At 37.4% G+C, this 19,186-nt stretch overlaps 1 long non-coding RNA gene across 4 annotated transcripts in view; it reads left to right on the forward strand.

Annotated features, from left to right (window-relative positions):
• The window catches only part of LOC141585592 (uncharacterized), a 402,245-nt gene that overhangs the window by 130,426 nt on the left and 252,633 nt on the right, over nucleotides 1-19,186 (forward strand). Inside the window, exons 4-5 of one of the 4 annotated variants that reach the window (XR_012519137.1) lie at nucleotides 7,460-7,511; nucleotides 8,521-8,812. The exons of the other annotated variants lie outside the window; for them this stretch is intronic. This is a non-coding gene — a long non-coding RNA (uncharacterized LOC141585592). Of the gene's footprint in view, nucleotides 1-7,459; nucleotides 7,512-8,520; nucleotides 8,813-19,186 lie in introns of those variants that run through there. 4 annotated transcript variants of the gene reach the window in all.

Genomic DNA, 19,186 nt, shown 5'->3' on the forward strand with positions numbered 1-19,186 from the left:
CAAAATGACCAGTTTATTATGAAATCCATGAAGGGAAAATATAATTTTCTGTTTAATCATGTGTATACCCAACATAAGATTTTTAAATGAACATTGGGTTGATTTTGGGCTTCCTGGATTCAACCTATGTATTATGAGGATAAAGCAGTCAATACAAAACATTTGGTTTGGCAGAACATACTAATTAATTCATCCCTGCATCAAACTACCCATTTATCCATTCATACATATATTCATTCAGAAACGTCTAAAGAATCCATGTCAGGGACTGTGCTAGTCACTGAAGATATAATGCAGGTCAAACTCAACTTTGTCTTCACAAAATATACTATATATGTCATGAGAGACAAAGAAAACAAAGACAACTAGAGTGGGAGGAGCTTTAGAGAGTGCTGCCGGACAGCATTCAGCTTGGAAAGCCTCATGCCTTCTCACAGCCTAAACTCTGATTCATATGTATGGAAAGGATGCTGTACAAGAAATAGCCCTGTTTCTAAAATTGCCCTAAGCCATTGAGAATCATTAGAGATCATCAGAGAACTTCAGAAAATGATGGGGCCCACTCCTACATATTTTCATTCAGTGGCTCTGAGGAGGATGTGAGATAGACCCAGTGCTGGTCTAAGCAGGACCTTTGTGGCTATTAGGGACTGGCATCTGTCTGATGAGTGTGACCACTTGGACAGTATGGCTTGACCATAAGGTGATAATGCTGAGATAGGCAGTCCCATGCCAGGGTGTGAGCTTGGCAAATGGAACACAGGATGGATTTTTTGCTCAGACACATTTGTGCAAGACCTAACACAGCAGAGCTGGGTCTAGACATCTGAAAACGCTCTCCATTTGTCATTGTTAAGTGTATCACTGTTCTAAATGTTCTCCTTAAGTGAATGTTGCCTGTAGGCCTCTGCCTCTCTAATCATTACATACATATGTGTCAGAGAACCAGAACTTCTGAGTGATTTTTTTCATTGGATATTTTCCATTGTTGTACAGAATTGAGCCCTCCCTGTCACCTTGTATCTATATGATGCCAAGTAATGAAATAAAATAAATGTTATCCACATATACACCATTCGCCTATTTCTAAGCTCCAGATTTCCCTAAAGTTTTCATGGTTGAATAAAATTAATAGCTTTAATTTAATGATACTAATTACAAAGTTAGTAAATTTGTTGCCTGTTCTGAAGTGATCACCATTTACTAAGTTCTGCCTGAGATGATTTGATAGTTGGTGATCACAAACACAAGGGTATGAAAAAATGAGTTCGTTGGCAAAATTAAGGACTAGCAAAGTTTTGATTATAAATTTCAGAGTATATTTATATTTTTTGAATTTTCCAGGTTATTTCTAGGTGGAATGGGGTAAATTTGTCAAATGTTAGTAACGAACAATACCAGAAAGAGCAACATAGAATTGATCAGGGAAATACTATATAGGTCCAACTAATGCATAGAATAAAAATGGCTTTGAATTCTCAGGGGAAAAAACATCAAGGATAATTACTTTTTAGACATTTGGGCTATTCCAGAGTTCTCTGTTCAAGACAAAGGTAATGATTTTGGAAAATAAATGTAACAGCTCAAAATAGCTCTCTTTTTAAAAAGACCTAAATGTAATAGTCATATTTTGAAAGCAGAGGTAGATTTTACACTTTAGAAAATGAAGCCAGAGTTCTAAAGAGGAAGAACAAAGGAGAAAAGAAATGTGCAGAAGGCAGTTAATAACCCTGATTAAAGTTATTGGAAAAATCTCAGGTCATAATTGAAAATGAATATATACCAGAAATAGGTCCTGCATTTCAAGCATCAAATAACTATAAGCTCGTATTCTTTTCCCCAAACTTTTGATATTGGTTTTTATTATTTTTTTCACTTTATAAAATATCGATGTATATTTTCTGGGGATAAATGAAATATTACTTTAATTTTGCTCTGTATTCTTCAACTAGAATTTAATTTTTTTACTGTCCAGTGTCATGGGCTTGATATTTATGAAAAAATACAAAGCTACCTATAATTACTTTCTTATTTATATTTTTAAAGAGATTAAAATATTAAAGTAAATAAAAGTTATTTCTCTAGAAAATTTTTATATAAAAAACTAGTATTTATTATTCAAACTATTAGAATATCTGTTTAACAAAATAGAATTATCCCCAGATTAATTGTGAGGTTACAAAGAATGGACTGGCTTCCCTATACCATAGTAGTTTTATAAAGGCTGGCAAATAAAGGGTGTCTAAAGTTAGTAATTTAAAATTCAAGACCAAATATGCCATCTGAAAAGCAGCCATTATTCTTCCAATGATTATTATTAGCTATTTACTGCATGCCAGGCTTTGTGAATATCAACATGAAGCAGGGGAATACTAGTGACTGCTCGTACAGTAGTTCTCAAATATCAGATGATTGATTAATTCAAAGCTAGAGTCACAGAGGTCTCTGTGGATCATATGAAACATGATCTCATTATAAAAATGTTTTAACAACCCCATTAAAAAGTGTACAAAGGACGTGAATAAACACTTCTCAAAAGAAGGCATAAATGAGGCCAATAAGCATATGAAAAAAACCACAACATCACTGATCATTAGAGAAATGTAAATGAAAACCAGAATGAGATATCATCTCACATCAATCAGAATGGTTATTATTAAAAAGTCAAAAATAACAGATGCTGGCGACGTTGCGAAGAAAAAGCAAGACTTAGATGCTATTGGTGGGAGCATAAATTTGTTCAACCATTGTGGAAGACAGTGTGGTGATTCCTAAAAGACCTTAAGGCAGAAATACCATTTGACCCAGTAATCCCATTACTGGATATATACTCAAATAAATAGAAATCATTTTATTCTAAAGACATATACATGCATATGTTCATTGCAGCAGTATTCACAATAGCCAAGACATGGAATCAATTTAAATGCCCATCAATGATACATTGGATTAAGAAAACGCAGTGCCTATGCACCATGGAATATTATGCAGCCATAAAAAGAATGAGATCATGTCCTTTGCAGGGACATGGATGGAGCTCAAGGCCATTATCCTTAGCAAACTAAGTGTGGGAATACTAACTAGGAGCAAAACGATGAGAACATAACGGATACAGAAAGGGGAACAACACACACTGGTATCTATCAGGGCTGGAGGGTAGGAGGAGGGAGAAGATCAGGAAAACCAATTAATGGGTTCTAGGCTTACTACCTGGGTGATGAAATAATCTGCACAATAACCCCCCATGGCACACATTTACCTATACAACACACCTGTACATATACCCCTGAACTTAAAAAGAAATCTTAAAAAAGAAAGTGTTTTAAATACAAATAGGTCCTTTCTCTTAGATCAATTGTGTATTATATTGGATTTAAAAACATGTTATTTTAAAATAGAAGAGAGATATAGAAAATCTTCACAAATAAATAGATAACTTTTTGAGTTATTAAAGTAAACACCCATACAGTCATCAGCAGGTTAAGAAACTTTGCCAGGATCTCCAGATGTCCATTCATGTCTGTAGGCCCCCAAAGGCTACCACTATCTCAACTTCTAAAGTAGTAACTTGGCTTTATTTATAGTGTTGTCACTGAGGTATTAATCTCTAGTTTAAAGTATAGTTTAGTCTTGTCATTAGAAATTTTATTTGCAGTGTTTTTTAAGTCTCTTTTAATTCATAGTTTCCCCTTTTATCCCTCTACCCCTCTAACCTTACATCTGCTGAAAGACTCAGGACCTTTGACATGCAGAGTTTCCCACTGTTAGATTTGGCTGACTGCATTTTCATGTCATACTTCACCAATGACCTCTGGTCCTTTGTAAATTAGTACCTGGAACCAGAGGCTCAATTAAATTCAAATTGGATCCCTTTGGCAAGACTCTAGGTGGTGGTGTGTTTCTTCAGATGACATGCAATATCTGCTCGTCTCTCACTTGTGATGTTAGGGATGGTAATGCCAGTGATCTTCAAGTGGTCTCTTGAGTCCTTTCAACAGGATCCTAGATACTTGTGAGAGCTTGCTCACTATACAATTTGACAAGATTTCCTAGTTCACCATATGCCCTTTCTGTCCCAAGCCTGGAATTAACCAGTTCTTCAAGAAGCTCTGGTTTCTTTTACTATGGAATGGCAATTGAAGACTACAGTCTGGGTGCAAGGAATATTCATTGCTACTGAGTAGGTCACTACTTCTGGGCATCTAGGTGGGCAGAAAACATTCATACATAGTTTTTAAAGAGAATACCTCATGACTTCATCCTGATATTTGCAATTTAAATTCGACTGCAGGATTTCCACGTAACTTCATTTATATTATACAAATAATCAGTTTCAAAATCACAGGGGATAGTAAAATTTCAAGCCCATTTATTTTATCTTACATCATATACACATCTGTCATAAAATAACAATGCTATACTATCATCCCCAACATAATAAACAAGGACAATTAAAATACCATTTGCAGCTGTGTGTGGTGGCTCATGGCGGTAATCTCAGCACTTTGGGAGGCCAAGGCGGGCAGATCACCCGAGGTCAGGAGTTTGAGACCAGCCTGACCAACATGGTGAAACCCCATCTCTACTAAAAATACAAAAATTAGCTAGGCATGGTGGCAGGCACCTGTAATCCCAAGTACTCAGGAAGCTGAGGCAGGAGAATCTCTTGAACCCAGGAGGCGGGGATTGCAGTGAGATTAGATTGCACCTTTGCACCCCAGCCTGGATGACGGGGAGACTCCACATCAAAAAAAAAATTATATGTATATAGACACACACATATACACATATATATGTCTATTGTATATGTATAATATTGTGTATATATTGTTTATATATATTATGTATATATAATACATACAATATACATATATATATATATATATGTATATATATATTGCTCATGGCCTTTTCATGCTCCACAATTTTTTAGAGTTACACTATATCTACATTGCCTGAACTTAATACCATTGCATACTGCAGTCTTTTTTTTTAACCCTCATTTAGTCTTAGTTCTAAAAGTAACTATATATTCTAGATGTTTAATTCTCTTTAGTCATTTTGTTGTCTGATGTTCATTCTCTACTACATTCCTTAGTAAGGGCTTATGGAAACAATATTCACTTCAGTCTTTCATGTTGGTAACTGTTTGTATCTAAAAGCCATGGTTCACATTTTCTTTCCTAGAATATCCTCCATTTTGTTGTGAAAAAAAGTGTGACTCTCGAAAAGTCTGCTAACAATGTAATATCTATGAGTCATGTGCTATTTTTGTTTCTTTTGCTTAGATGATCAATTTTTTTTCTTTTCTGTTAAAATCTAGTAGTTTTATTAGAATATGATTTCGTATTGGTTTTTCTATGTTGATAACCTCAAGTTTATAAACTGCTCTTTCAATATATAGATTCGAATTTATTTAAGGAAAGTCTTTTTTTTGAATTATATTTTTTTATTGATTCTGTTGTCTTTGTTTTTTTCTTCAGAGACTTATTTATACATATTTTAAAAACCTGTCTTAAATATTTACCACTTTCTCCTCAAATTTTAAAATATCTTCATCATGTTTATTTGATTTAAATTTTTTTTCTCCCTTTTCAGCAGGTATTTCTCGTAAGTTATTTTCTCATCATCTCAGTGTTTACTGACTTTTATGTTCCCTCTGATTTAATCTTCATTTTATATGTGTGTTTTTTTTTTTTAACCTTTTGAGCACTGCCATTTAATCTCTGAGGTTTTCTGATACTGATTTATATTTTTCTTTCACTGTTCTTTTACAGTTTTCTTTTAGCTCTGTATAAAACAGGATACTGTTTTGGGCATTGAGCATTATCTATAGGGATACCATCCTGATCCTTATTCTCTCTCTTTCTCTTTTTTTTCTTATAATAACTTCATATGATAACCTCTTCATGTAATAACCTCAATGCTTAATCTTTGCTCATGTTTAAGGGAAATTAGTTTTCCCAGCATTTTGGAAGAAAGTCCTGCTCAGATAGGTTTTCTACCTTCACAGCGCTCATTCTTTTCTTGTTTTTGTGTAGTGTTCAAAAATATGGCAACTTGCTTTCTGAGATTTCTTGACTCTCTTCCCCTTCCCCACTTTTATCTGTAGCTTCTATTTTCTTCATCTCCATTTCACATACCCTACTTGATTTTTATTCTGCTCCCAGTAGTTTATACTGAATGTGAGCAGTCTCTGAAGAGAAAGCCACGGCAAGTCCATTGCAAGGGTACACGTGGTATAGCGGCCAGACTTTTAATGAATCTTTTAAGCTCCCTTTATGGACTTCTTGTATTCATCCAGTGTTGAGTTAAGCAAAACCTCTCCAAATTTTAGTTATTTCCAAATCAGCCTACTGTGCTTTCCAGTGATGAGTTTTTGGCTCTTTTGGAATTTTGTTATTCTCAGGTCCATCAGATGCTTTGTTTTTTTCCTTCTCAAATGCAAATATCATCAAGTTTTGTGGCTGTATAGTCTGTCTTCACCTGCTTTTGTTTTTGACATTCCTGAGGATAGTCTGTTCCCTAATGTTGCCATGGTTGATTCTGTGTAGTTTTACTATCTATTTTTACATAGGGATTCAAAGCTTGTTGCTGCTACCATCCTCCCAGAATCCCTTTTACTAGATTTTGATATAATTTTTAGCCAATACTGAGTTATAATAAAAATGTGAAAGAAAACTATGACTGAAAAAATTGTATCCATTACTTATTATTATTTTACAAATCTGGGAAAATTAGATTTTACTTAATTTATATGAGCAAAGCCTCTTTTTTTACTCATCTCAGAAAACCTCTCTGGTGCTGAGACAGTAATATAGGGAAAATTGCTGCAGAAAATGGAATATATTAAAACTGTCCATGGTAAATGATTTACCTATAGTCAGAGAAATAGACTTCATGGTATTTTTGTCATGTAACTATCACAAAAATAAGAATTTAATTATCTGAAAAGAACCTACTTCTGAATGAGTTTTTTTTTTTAAGCAAACTATATTTCCAACTTCCTTGTGGAATACTTTGAAGGGAAAAGTAGAAAAGGTATTTCAAGGTTGTTATTTTTAAAACTAAAGATGCCAGTGAAGATAGCACGCTCTGGGGGGTTGAAATTGCCTTGCTGGATGAGTAAATTGAATAGCTTGGAAGGTAATATCATCCCTTTCAGGGCATGAGAATACATTCAGGAAATCAGTGATATTTCTACTAAAGATACTAAAGATATTATGCCTCATAAGAGTTAATGCAGTTTCTAGGGGAGGGAGGCAAAGCCCAATAAGCAAAAGTGTTCAACATATAATATCTCATCCCAGTCCTGGTGTTACCATTTATGGTCTGTGTCATCTTAGGCAACTTATTTAATGTTTTTAAGTCTTGAATTTATTACCTGTAAATATGCATTATATGAGACAATTTAAAACAATGGTAAATGTTATAATCTAAATACTAATTTTATTTACAGGGAATGGCTTAACACACCAAAACTGTACCTCTTTCTCAATTTCCAATCTGTGGTAAGTGGCATAGTACCTGTCCAATTGCCCAGACCAGAAGTTTTGAATATTTCTTCTCCTTCCTACTGGCAGCCAGCCAATCACTAGGGCCTACAAAATCTTCCTGGTCAATATTTCTCAACTACATATATTTATCACCACACCCACCATCACTAGTCTAGTTGAGGTCACCAATTGCTTTTCATCTAAATTGCTGCTAGAATTCAGCAATTTCCCTTCAGCATTTCCCTGTCTATAATTCTTACATTTTCTAAGAATAGTATCCATGGCATAGCCAGAGTGATCATTCAAATGTGCACAAGATTATGAAATCTTCCTCCTTTACCTCCCTTAAATAACAATTATTATATTCAGACAGATTTCCAGCTTTTTAACATGACTTGGAAGCTCTCCACCTGCCTATCCCATTTGTTACCATTTATAGTCCTTACTCACTACTCTGTAGCCCAGCAAACTAGTTTTGGTTTCCCAGAGGTGGTGTGTATTCCTCTGTCTCAGTGCCTTTGTCTGGAATATATAGGTCTTCCATGTCTCTCACGACCAACTGCTAGCCTTCCCTGAATCCCCAAATCTGAGTTGATCGTCTCTCTTATGTGTTCTCACTACAACCTAATTTATACTTATTTGCATTATTCTTGTCTGCTTAAATGCTTTCCTCATTTGAGGTCAATCTCCAATAAGTCAAAGGCTATAAAATAATCACCTTTGTATCTTTCGTTTCTCATGACAATATTTGTTGGATGCATGATTTACCCCATTGTGTAGTAAATTCATACTCTGTAAATGTAATGGTGAGCTGCCTTTTAGGCTTGATTAGGAGGTTATTCTGAACTAAACCACTTACACACAAAAAAAAGCTCCAACGTTTAAAGGTAGAAACACTCATTTCTGTCCCACTCTTACATAGATGATCAAATTAGTTTCTAATATTGTAGGAAAATCTCTGATAGACATCAGAATTATTGAGAAGATAATAATCTTCTCAATAACTCTTTTATTCCCTTTCTAGATATTAAGAAGAATTTATACACATTAATATGTGTGCCTTGGGGAGGAGGAGCCAAGATGGCTGAAAGAAGGGGCTCTGGTCTGCAACTCCCAGCAAGATCAGCCTAGAAGGCATATGATTTCTGCATTTTCAACTGAGGTACTCAGGTCACCTCATTGGGACTGGTTAGGCAGTGGGTGCAAACCCTGGAGGGTGAGCAGAAGCAGGGTGGGGAGTTGCTTCACTTGGGAAGTGCAAGGACCTGGGGGACTTCCCACCCCCAGCCAAGGGAAGCCATGAGGGACTGTGCTACCCGGCCCGGATACTATGCTTTTCCCATGGTTTTTGCAGTTTACAGATCAGAAGATTCTTTCATGTGCATAAACTACCAGGGGCCTGGGTTTCAAGCACAAAACTGGGAGGCTGTTTGGGCAGACACCGAGCTAGCTGCAGGAGGTTTTTTTGTACCCCAGTGGCACCTGGAACCCCAGTGAGACAAAGACATTCACTCCCCTGGAAAGGGCGCTGAAGCCAGGGAGCCAAGTAGATGCTGCTCAGTAGATGCGGCTCCCATGGAGCCCAGCAAGCTAAGAACCACTGGCTTGAAATTCTCGGGCCAGGTCTTGCTCAGTAGATGCTGCTCCCATGGAGCCCAGCAAGCTAAGAAACACTGGCTTGAAATTCTCACTGCCAGCTCAGTAGTCTGAAGTTGTCCTGGGACAATCCAGCTTGGTGGGGGGTGGGGCATCTGCCATTACTGAGGCTTGAGTAGTAGCTGGTTTTCCCCTGACAGTGCTAAGGAAGGCTGGGAGGTTTGGACTGGGCAGAATTCACCACAGTGTGGCAAAATGGCTGTGTCCAGACTGCTTCTCTAGATTCCTCCTCACTGGGCAGGGCGTCTCTGAAGGAAAGGCAGCTGCCTCAGTCAGAGGCTTACAGACAAAGCTCTCATCTCCCTGGGATGGAGCACCTGGGGGAAGGGGCAGCTGTGGATACAGCTCAAGTGGATTTAATTTTTTCTGCCTGCCAGCTCTGAAAAGAGCAGCTGATCCTGACAAGGATGAATCACCCAGCACAGGGCTCAAGCTCTGCTAAGGGACAGACTGCCTCTTGAAGTTGGTCCCTGACCTCCGTGCCTCCTGACTGGGAGACAACTCCCAACAGGGGTCGACAGATACCTCATACAAGATAGTGCTGGCTGGCATCAGGCTGGTGCCCCTCTGGGATGAAGCTTCCAGAAGAAGAAGCAGGCAGCAATATTTGCATTTTGCAGTATTGCACTGGCGATACCCAGGTGAAGAGAATCTGGAGTGGACTTCCAGCAAACTGCAGCAGACCTGCAGAAGAGGGGGACCTGACTGTTAGAGGGAAAACTAACAATCAGAAAGCAACAAACAACACCACCAAGTAAAAGGAGGACCCTCACACAAAAACTCCATCCAAAGGTCATTGGCCTCAAAGATCAAAAGTAGATAAATCCACAAAGATGACAAAAAACCAGCACAAAAAAAATACTGAAAATTCCCAAAACCAGAATGCCTCTTCTCCAAATGATCACAGCTCCTCTCCAGCAGGGGCACAAAACTAGACAGAGAATGAGATTGATGAATTGACAGAAGTGGGTTTCAGAAGGGAGGTAATAACAGACTCTTCTGAGCTAAAGGAGCATGTTCTAACCCAATGCAAGGAAGATAAGAACCTTGATAAAAGGTTACAAAAAATTCTTACTAGAATAACTAGTTTGGAGAGTAACATAAATGACATGATGGAGCTGAAAAACACAGCATTCATGATGCATACACAGGTATCAATCATTGAATCGATCAAGTGGAAGAAGGGATATGAGAGATTGAAGATCAACTTACTGAAATAAGGCATGAAGACAGGATTAGAGAAAAAGAATGAAAAGGAATGAACAAAGCCTCCAAGAAGTACAGGACTATGTGAAAAGACTAAACCTATGATTGATTGGTATACCTGAAAGTGATGAGGAGAATGGAACCATCTTGGAAAACACATGACAGGTTGGTATCCAGGAGAACTTCCCCACCCAAATCTCATCTTGAATAGTAGTCCCTATAATCACCATGTGTTATGGGAGGGACCTGGTGGAAGGCAAGTGAATCATGGGGTGGTTCCCCCTATGCTGCTGTTCTCATGATAGTAAATTCTCATGAGATCTGATGGTTTTATAAAAGGCTTTGCCCTGCTTCACGCTGCATTTCTCCTTGCTGCTGCCATGTGAAGAAAGCTGTGTTTGCTTCCCCTTCCACTATGATTGTAAGTTTCCTGAGGCCTCCCCAGCCATGCTGAACTTTGAGTCATTAAACCTCTTTCCTTTATAAATTATCCAGTCTCAGATATGTCTTTATTAGCAGCATGTGAACAGACTAATACAGGTTGGATATCCATAATGGGATTAGTGTATTTATAAGAAAAAGAAGAGAACAGAATGCGCTCTTCTCTCTCTCTCTCTCTCTCTCTCTCTCTCTCTCTCTCTCTCTGTCTCTCTCTCTCTCTCTCTCTCTTTCTCTCTGTGTCTCTCCTTCTCTCTCTCCCTCTCTCTCTCCCTCTGCCATGTGAGGACACAGTGAGAAGGCATCCAACTGGCAATTAGGAAAAGAAAGCCCTCACTGGGGAGCTGAATCAGTCAGCACCTTGATATTGAACTTCTCAGTCTTCAGAACTGTGTGAAATAAATTTCTGTTGTTTAAGCCTAAGCCCCCTGGTTTATGGTATTCTGCTATGCAGCTCCACTTGACTAATATACTTACTAAACAACCATTAATCATCATTGTATTAGTCTAAATGGAGGGCCAAATGAAATATATGTTTATAAGCAGAAAACCAGTGTGAACCTTTGGTACTTCTAAGGTGAGAAACTCCAAAATGTCAAAAACCAATTAAAGTAACCATTCATTTAAAAATATGTGTGCCAGCTCTCTACAAAAGGAGAAAAATAATGCTCCTTCTTATAGAGAAAACTTTTATTGACTATATTGTGCTCTGGGCCTTTCTCCCATTTCCCACATCTCCAAATTCCCCCTTTCAGGAATACAGCAATATATTTTATTAGATGAAGCCTACCTAGTGCAATTGTTCTTACTGTATGGCTCTCAGTACAGACAGTATTTTTCCACTAGTTTCATTACAACTTTTTTTCCCATTATTGGGATATCTGAGAGCACAGGAAATAAAAAGAACTTACTACCCTTTATATTACCGTAGAAAACTCTAAAGCCTATTCTAAAAATGTAATGTATCTTTTTGGTACTGAATATTTTGAAGAAATTTAAAAGACCATGCACTTAAAAATATAGATCCTCCACTTTATTCGTGTGTGTCTGACATTGTATGTGTTCTTGTTTCTGTAGAGATATCATCAAATGAACATCAGTTTGACAAGTAAATAAACATTGTCTTCAAAGCAATAGCAGTACTTTGGTGTTAGTATTGTGCTGATATCCATGGGCTCTGGGTAATTTTAAGAACTGAAAGTCAAGGAGGAACTCAGGAGGTTCATAAATGGAAAGAACACTGAGTTGAGAAGAGGACTGAATGTTAGGTCAAACTGTCACTGGCTGTGAATCTTTGAAAAATTTATGAATATATGAAGCAGTTTCCTCTCTTATTGAAGTGTCATTCCATATGAAATGCGAAGTCAAATAAAATAAGTCAACAGATATTGAGAACTAAAAGTTTTAAATTCATACAGTTTAAGCACTTCTAGAATATAGAAAAATCGAACTCCTGCTCAGTTACTGGATAACACCTTTAGTGGGACTCCAGTCAACCTGCCACCCTACGTGCTTCACACCATGGAGTCTTTCTCTTTTCTCTCTTGAAAATATCTGGTGAGGCAATTTTAAAAATTAATAATATGTACATTGTAACTGAGACCAAAAGGGATTATCCAGAATCATACTGTGTTTGTATGTGTTAACCTTGTACTTAAACTGATGTTCTATATGCAGTAGATAATATGCAACATAAAGTGTGAAGAACAGCTATCATTTACTGGCAAAATGATAATAAATATAGCAGATGCTTTTAGTGCTCTATTGATACCCTTGTCTTTGCCACTTTAGTGCAACCAAGCCCATTTTGTAACTTTCAGCACCTGTATGTCTTTGTCTGAGAGCCTTCTCTCTTGCTAGCATAGTCCAGTTTGTCATCACTATGTTACCTGAAGTAGGCTTGGAGTGCTGGCATACTAACACCCTTCTCTGTAGGCAGTCTTCAACATATTACTCACTGGAATTGATGTATACATGCTCCAGCTCCCTTGCACATAAGGGAACACTCTCAGATTTGTAATTTACGCTGACTCTGAATTTCTCCAAAGACATTAACCTCCAGTTGCCCACCCTTCTCTTTCTCATTTCTCCTCTCCCTTAATAATATTTCTTGTACCTCCTAAACAAATTAATTTTGCATTTGAGCTCTTCTCTCAGGTGTTTTTTTTATAGAAGAGCCTAAATGTTGGCCAGACTGGAGTGCAGTGGTATAATCTCGGCTCACTGCAATCTCCGCCTCCCTGGTTCAAGCGATTCTCCTGCCTCAGCCTCCCGGGTAGTTGGGATTATAGATGTGAGTCACCATGCCTGGCTAATTTTGTATTTTCAGTTGAGAAAGGGTTTCACCATGTTGGTCAGAGTGGTCTTGAACTCCTGACCTCAGTTGATCTCCTAGCTTTGGCCTTCCAAATTTAGAGATTACAGGCATGAGCCATTGCGCCCAGCCAAAATTGTACTTTATATTTTAAGTTATGTAAGTATTGATGCTCCTGGAGTCCTCTTCCTTTGCTTTGGGGAATAGAAGAAGCCACTCTTCATTCCTACCACTGTGGAGAGGGTAGGTGTGTGGTGATGGGAATAGTCTCTTTTTAAAAACCCTGAAGCACCCAAATGGGTAGTCTTCTTTCTCTTAGTCCTCCCCTTAAAATATCTTGGGATGTGGGTAGAGTCTTGCTTGTTAGGGTAGTCTTTGAACTGACATTTGTAAGTGGTTCTTGAAAGGAGATGGATGGCATAGGTTTGGTGGTTCTCTGAGCTCAGCATGTAGGACCTTTACCTAGGCTGCTGAAAAATCCCACTCAGCCTTCCAGAACAGGTCTATCTCTGGGTTAGACCATCTCCAGCACCAAGGTGAGAGGTTCTCAGAGAAATTCACAGGGATTTGGGAAAAACTTGTAGAGATAGGGACAATGGTCTTGGGACAAGGGTGAGCTAGGACAGTTGTGGAATAGGAACATGGGTAAGAGGTAAGGCAGCAGCATCATCGCGTGCCCTAGGGAGGTGTAGAACAGTTTCTGCCTGTTAGGCAGTAGAGAATTAGGTCCTAGGAAAGTTGTGGGAGGGGGGCTTGTTGGAGCCTGTGTCTTAAATGGTATTTCCTTGGCTAAGGAGATTGGAGGGTTGAAGGAGAGCATGGAGGACTCTCATAGACAGAATGGTATATGCAAAGGCATTGAGACTTAAAATACCTTATGCGTGCACTCTTGGAAAGCACTTCCACAGTCCTTGTTGAGTGGCACTACTGTTACCATTTATGGCATTGTGTATTTTAATTTTTAATTAGCAAATTGAAAAATAGTTCTAGATACCAACAATGACTAGAATTACGACCACTTCTTTAAAACTTGAGTAATAAAAGATCCTTCTTATAAGAAAAGAAAAAAACAAAAAATGACTGAACCTGAAAGCTGCCATGTGATGGCTGTTTAAGCCACAGCTTCTCTTCTAGCTTTTCTGACCTTTCCCCAAGATTCATGGTGATGCCAGTGCTTGTCATCTTCATTATCATTCATCTGTTCTCTCTGTAGGACATCCATGTCCGGATGTCAAGGCAGGGCAGCTGATTTGCAGTGTTAAGATGACTTTTATTCTGTTCTAGATGATGAGGATTGACTTTAGACAAAATGACTCATCACCTTCTACAGCCTTCCTGCTGTCATGGAAAACCTTAAATTTCATAAGCCTTTTGATTGGCATCATAGGAAAAGGATTGTTCAGCAGTAGGCCATCTTTTTAGTTATTTTTGCTTTTGTTTTCCAGCAAGACACCAGGAATTACATTTCCCAGCTATCTGGCACACTGAGTGTTAGTTCTTAACATGTTAGGTTTTACAACTCCATGGAACCCTGTTCTTGAAGCAAGTGTTCATCTGTCAAGAATCCTAAAGGAATGGTCACACCAGGCATAACCATCATTCTGTGAGAAGATTAATGTCACCTTGCCACCTGGATTTCTAAATCAGGATTGTGTTTTAATTTTTGCTTTATGTAGGGCCATCTCTCCTCTAAGTTGGAAATAAATATCCAACAAAAGAGAGAATGATTAAATTAGAATCTGTCACTCTATGTGTAACAAAAATGATTCTGAAAATTTCTTACAGAAAACTTGTTATTCTAATTACAATGTTAGCTGAAATCCTTATTCAAAATTGTATAATTGATTAATTAGAAATCAGTAGAAAAATGGATAAAATTGAAAAGCAAATAATCTTATTATTTCAAGTTAAAAATTATGAGAGTTAAAAACAGTTGCTTACGTAGGGCAAGAAATAGGTTAGCAAAGAGACAATATCAGGCAACACATATATCTGTCAGGCACAGGACTTGTATTCAGTATATATAAATAACTATACTGTTATTTATGTTCAGTGTTAAGAAGACACTCTATATCTCTTTCACACACACATATGTGTATAAACACACACACACACACACACAGAGCCTACTATGTGCTAGATGCTGTGCTAAGTTCTAGACATAAAGATTGAATAAGATGACACAATCCTCATTTTCATAAGTGATTCTTTCATATGATTCTGCTGGAGGCAAATACCTACTATGTGCTAGATGCTGTGCTAAGTTCTAGACATAAAGATTGAATAAGATGACACAATCCTCATTTTCATAAGTGATTCTTTCATATGATTCTGCTGAAAGCAAATATAAAACAGATAATTTTACAAATAAATAGCTGTTTAATTACAAAGCTAATAGACTGTCAAGGGAAAGCACATGTGTCAGGGAGACTAATTCTAATATGAAGGTTACAGAAGGGAAGTGGAAGCCAGATCATGCAGAGACTTGTAAGCCTTTAGTGGACTTTATTTTCAAATCAATAAGAAGTCATCAAATAAAGGCAGTGAAGAGATGAGCATTTCCAACAAGAGACTACTGAAGTCATTAGATGGTAGGGTCTTGCCTTAGTGTGTTGGTCTCTGAAAAAAATGAAGGAACATGTTAGAAAGTTGAGTATGCATCAGAGGGCCTGGTCATGATATCTTGGGATTTGAAATAACAGTTTTAATAAATAAAATATCACTTGTTGCCCTACATGTGCATTGCCTTTAAATCAATGATTCTTAATTTGAAATCTTTCTAAAGGAGTTTCATGTTTTGAGTATGAACATGTGGTGGACACTATTGCATTTTGTTTGAGGGAAGCAAGGCACCCCCACTAGATATTAATATATCTCAGCCTCTCTTGCAGCTAGGACTACCCATGTGACACATTCTGGCCAGTAGAATGTAGGCAGAAGTTACTGTGTAAGAGGAATGGACTCAACTGAAGAAAGCTTTTGCCCTTTGTACTTTCCTTTTTCCCTATCTGAAATACAGATTCATGTTGGAAGTGGAGCATATGTCTTGTGTAAGATGGCTGAGCAGAAAAGTGAAAGACCACAGGTCTGCTTGTATCGTGGAACTGCTATAACCGGTCCTATATTGCTTAACTCTGGGGGAAAAAATCTCCTACTTTGCTCAAGTAACTAGTCTGGTTTTCTTTTCTTCATTGTCAAGTTATATCTTAACTGGCAGAGTATATTTTCCCTCTGTGGAAAGGGTTCTCTTTTATCACATTTTTAAAGGGATTTATGATTCTTAAATAAAGAAAAACTTATTTTCTCACATGCATTAGTTAGAACATTATATTGGAATTCACAAAACAAATTAATCAGTGCATTGAAGCTTATATTTTCTAAAGAAATTTGTATCAGTCAGAATTTATTTATCTGAGAGGAGATAAATTGAGACTTCAGCATACATTTATTTCAACAACTGAAATATCCAAGTAAAGCAGTAATAGTTCTTCATAGAAAGTGACAAGAAACACTAATGATTTACTATATTTATATTATTCTTTTTATTTTTCAAGACACTTTAAAATGAAACGTGGACCTGTGCCTTGGTGACAATATTCAAAAGTGTATTGTGCCATCTAATAGCGTTTCCCACTTAAAATGTTTTCTTCTTTAATTTGCTAGTCAATATGTTCTACTAGAAGGAAAATCAAATTATTTCATAGTGCCAAGGTTAGAAGGAGCAGTAAAAGTCATCTATTGTCTAGACTACTGACTTGCTGTAAAATTTGGCTATAACTAAGCACACTGTTGGTCAAAAGTATCAAATGTGAAGATGAGGATTCATGAAAGGTGGAGTATTGCAGCGTGTCAGGGCAGGGTGAGGGGAGTGGAAGCAACTCATCTCAAGAAAACACAGCGGTCCCAGAGAGAATGAATAAAGAGAGGAAAAAGAAAGAACACATTTTCAGGTAGCAAAGCCCTGTCTCAGCAGGCTTGGTGAAGATGAAAGTGGAGGTACAGTATAGGAAGCTTTCTGTTTCAACTTGGAAATGCCTTGTCTTTTTTGTTTGTTTGTTCATTTATTGCTGCTTAGTTTCTGGGGGTCTTTGTCTCTCATTCTTAGAATAACCAGATGACTTAAAACTCTGGGTGGAGGCCATTGTCATCTGAGAGGGCTCTTATAGTAAGAAAGCTCCAACTCTGGCCATGAAAGCACTGATTCTGGCCATGCCGTTGGGCTGATTTTCTCACAGTTGTTTCCTCATTGATCACATAGGTGCTTAAGGGTTTAACATTTCAGAACGTCACAGCTAGAAGGGACCTTAGAAATTAGCCCAAAGTTTCCTAAACTCTATTATGTATATTACAAGACATTTTGTGAAGAAAAGGTTATGTTATCAACTGCGTTAGGTACTATTAGAGCTAAACAGATATTTTAGTGCAGACATCCAACAGTTTTCAATGTGTTTAATGTGCATTATGAATTTCTGATAGGGGAATATAGTATGCCAGGCTTCTCAAAATGTCTTTATCATGGATCACACTCTTTTTAGTCTAGAAATTTACTCACATGATTGGGGCACAGGATACACATTGAGAATGCTGATATAGTGGAAGCCACTTAATATTCTGTGGTTAGTATAGTAGTCATTTTGTCTTTGTACAAAATAATGTGTAAACTTTAGCTTTATAGCTCATACATGAATTTCTTTTAGGATGCATGTAAACTCCTTGGAGTTAGAAGATAAGGCCCTCAAGAACACTGGTGTAAGCAGGAAAATAAGGAACTGTTAAATAAAAATGCTTGTTGTTCTGCATGACAAAATATGGGGAATTGCCTTTTTTTCTTTTGAGAGATAAAGAGAATCTAGGGAAAAAGGAAACAGTGAGATGATACGAGGAAGGAAACCAGATGAGGTGAAGGGCTTGAGAAATGTCCCAGAATTAGGTTCTAAAGGACTGGAGGCTGCTTGCTATTTACTGTGAAGTTGCTCCTGTTGCTATAATTTAAACCTCCTCTGTCATTCTCAAGCTTTTAGGAAAGTCATTTTTGCCCACAAATGCAGTGTTTAAAAGAATATTTTCAGTGGAAATCCATGAAAGATCTGGGTTTCATATCTGTATCAAAGCACTGATAAATGGCAAAAGCATGTGTAAAAGCAGGAGTTGGGCAGGGATAACAGCATGAAAATATAAGACTGTGGGAATTTTCAGGATTTTTCTGGGGCATTAAATAAGGGATTTGAGTAGATTTTATTAGCAACTCAGTGATCAGAAGGACCCTACCTGACATTTAGGCATATATTACCAGCGTCATCAGATCTCAGTTGACATCTAGGGATATTGCACACATACATTATCATCACCCAGGCCAAGGGTAGGATGCATTGCTGCCAGAACTAATACAACAATAAATTGGGAGAAATAACTATAATAGAGGCTAGCTAACTTGTCACAAACCATTTCTTCTTTCTCCTTGGAACCAGCTAGACTATATTTCTTAGCTTGTCTTATAGTTAGGTGTGACCATATGACTGATTTCTAAGGAATGTAAGCAGAAATGATAGGTGCCACCTCCAGACCTTGCCCGTAGAAACCTTTCTCACAAAATTCTCTATACTCTTTCTCATTTGACCAATTTGATATAGCCAAGTGCTGTGACATTAAACACACTGCATGTAAATATGGAAAAACCACAAAGAAGAAAAAGCCAGGGCCTCCAATTTATCAGTTAGAAGAACACTGTGCATCAAAATAGCCATGTGAACTGGATTTGAGTAAGTGAAATGTTATTGATTTAATGCCTGTCAGCTTCAAGTTCAGTGTTTTTTGTTTTTTGTCTTTGTTTTTGTTTTTTTTAATATTACTCTGAAAATGGGTCTGGGCTCTTTAAATATTTTCCCACTGCTTTTGTTGCAATTGCTTTTGGTGTCTTTGTCATGAAATCTTTGCCCCTGCCTATGCTTTGGATAGTGTTGCCTAGATTTTCTTCTGGGGTTTTTATAGTTTTGGGTTTTATATTTAAGTCTTTAATTCATCTTGAGTTGATTTCTGTATATTGTGTAAGGAAGGAGTCTAGTTTCAATTTTCTCCA

This window comes from Saimiri boliviensis, chromosome 9, assembly GCF_048565385.1.
Source record: "Saimiri boliviensis isolate mSaiBol1 chromosome 9, mSaiBol1.pri, whole genome shotgun sequence".
Taxonomy (NCBI): Eukaryota; Metazoa; Chordata; class Mammalia; order Primates; family Cebidae; genus Saimiri; species Saimiri boliviensis.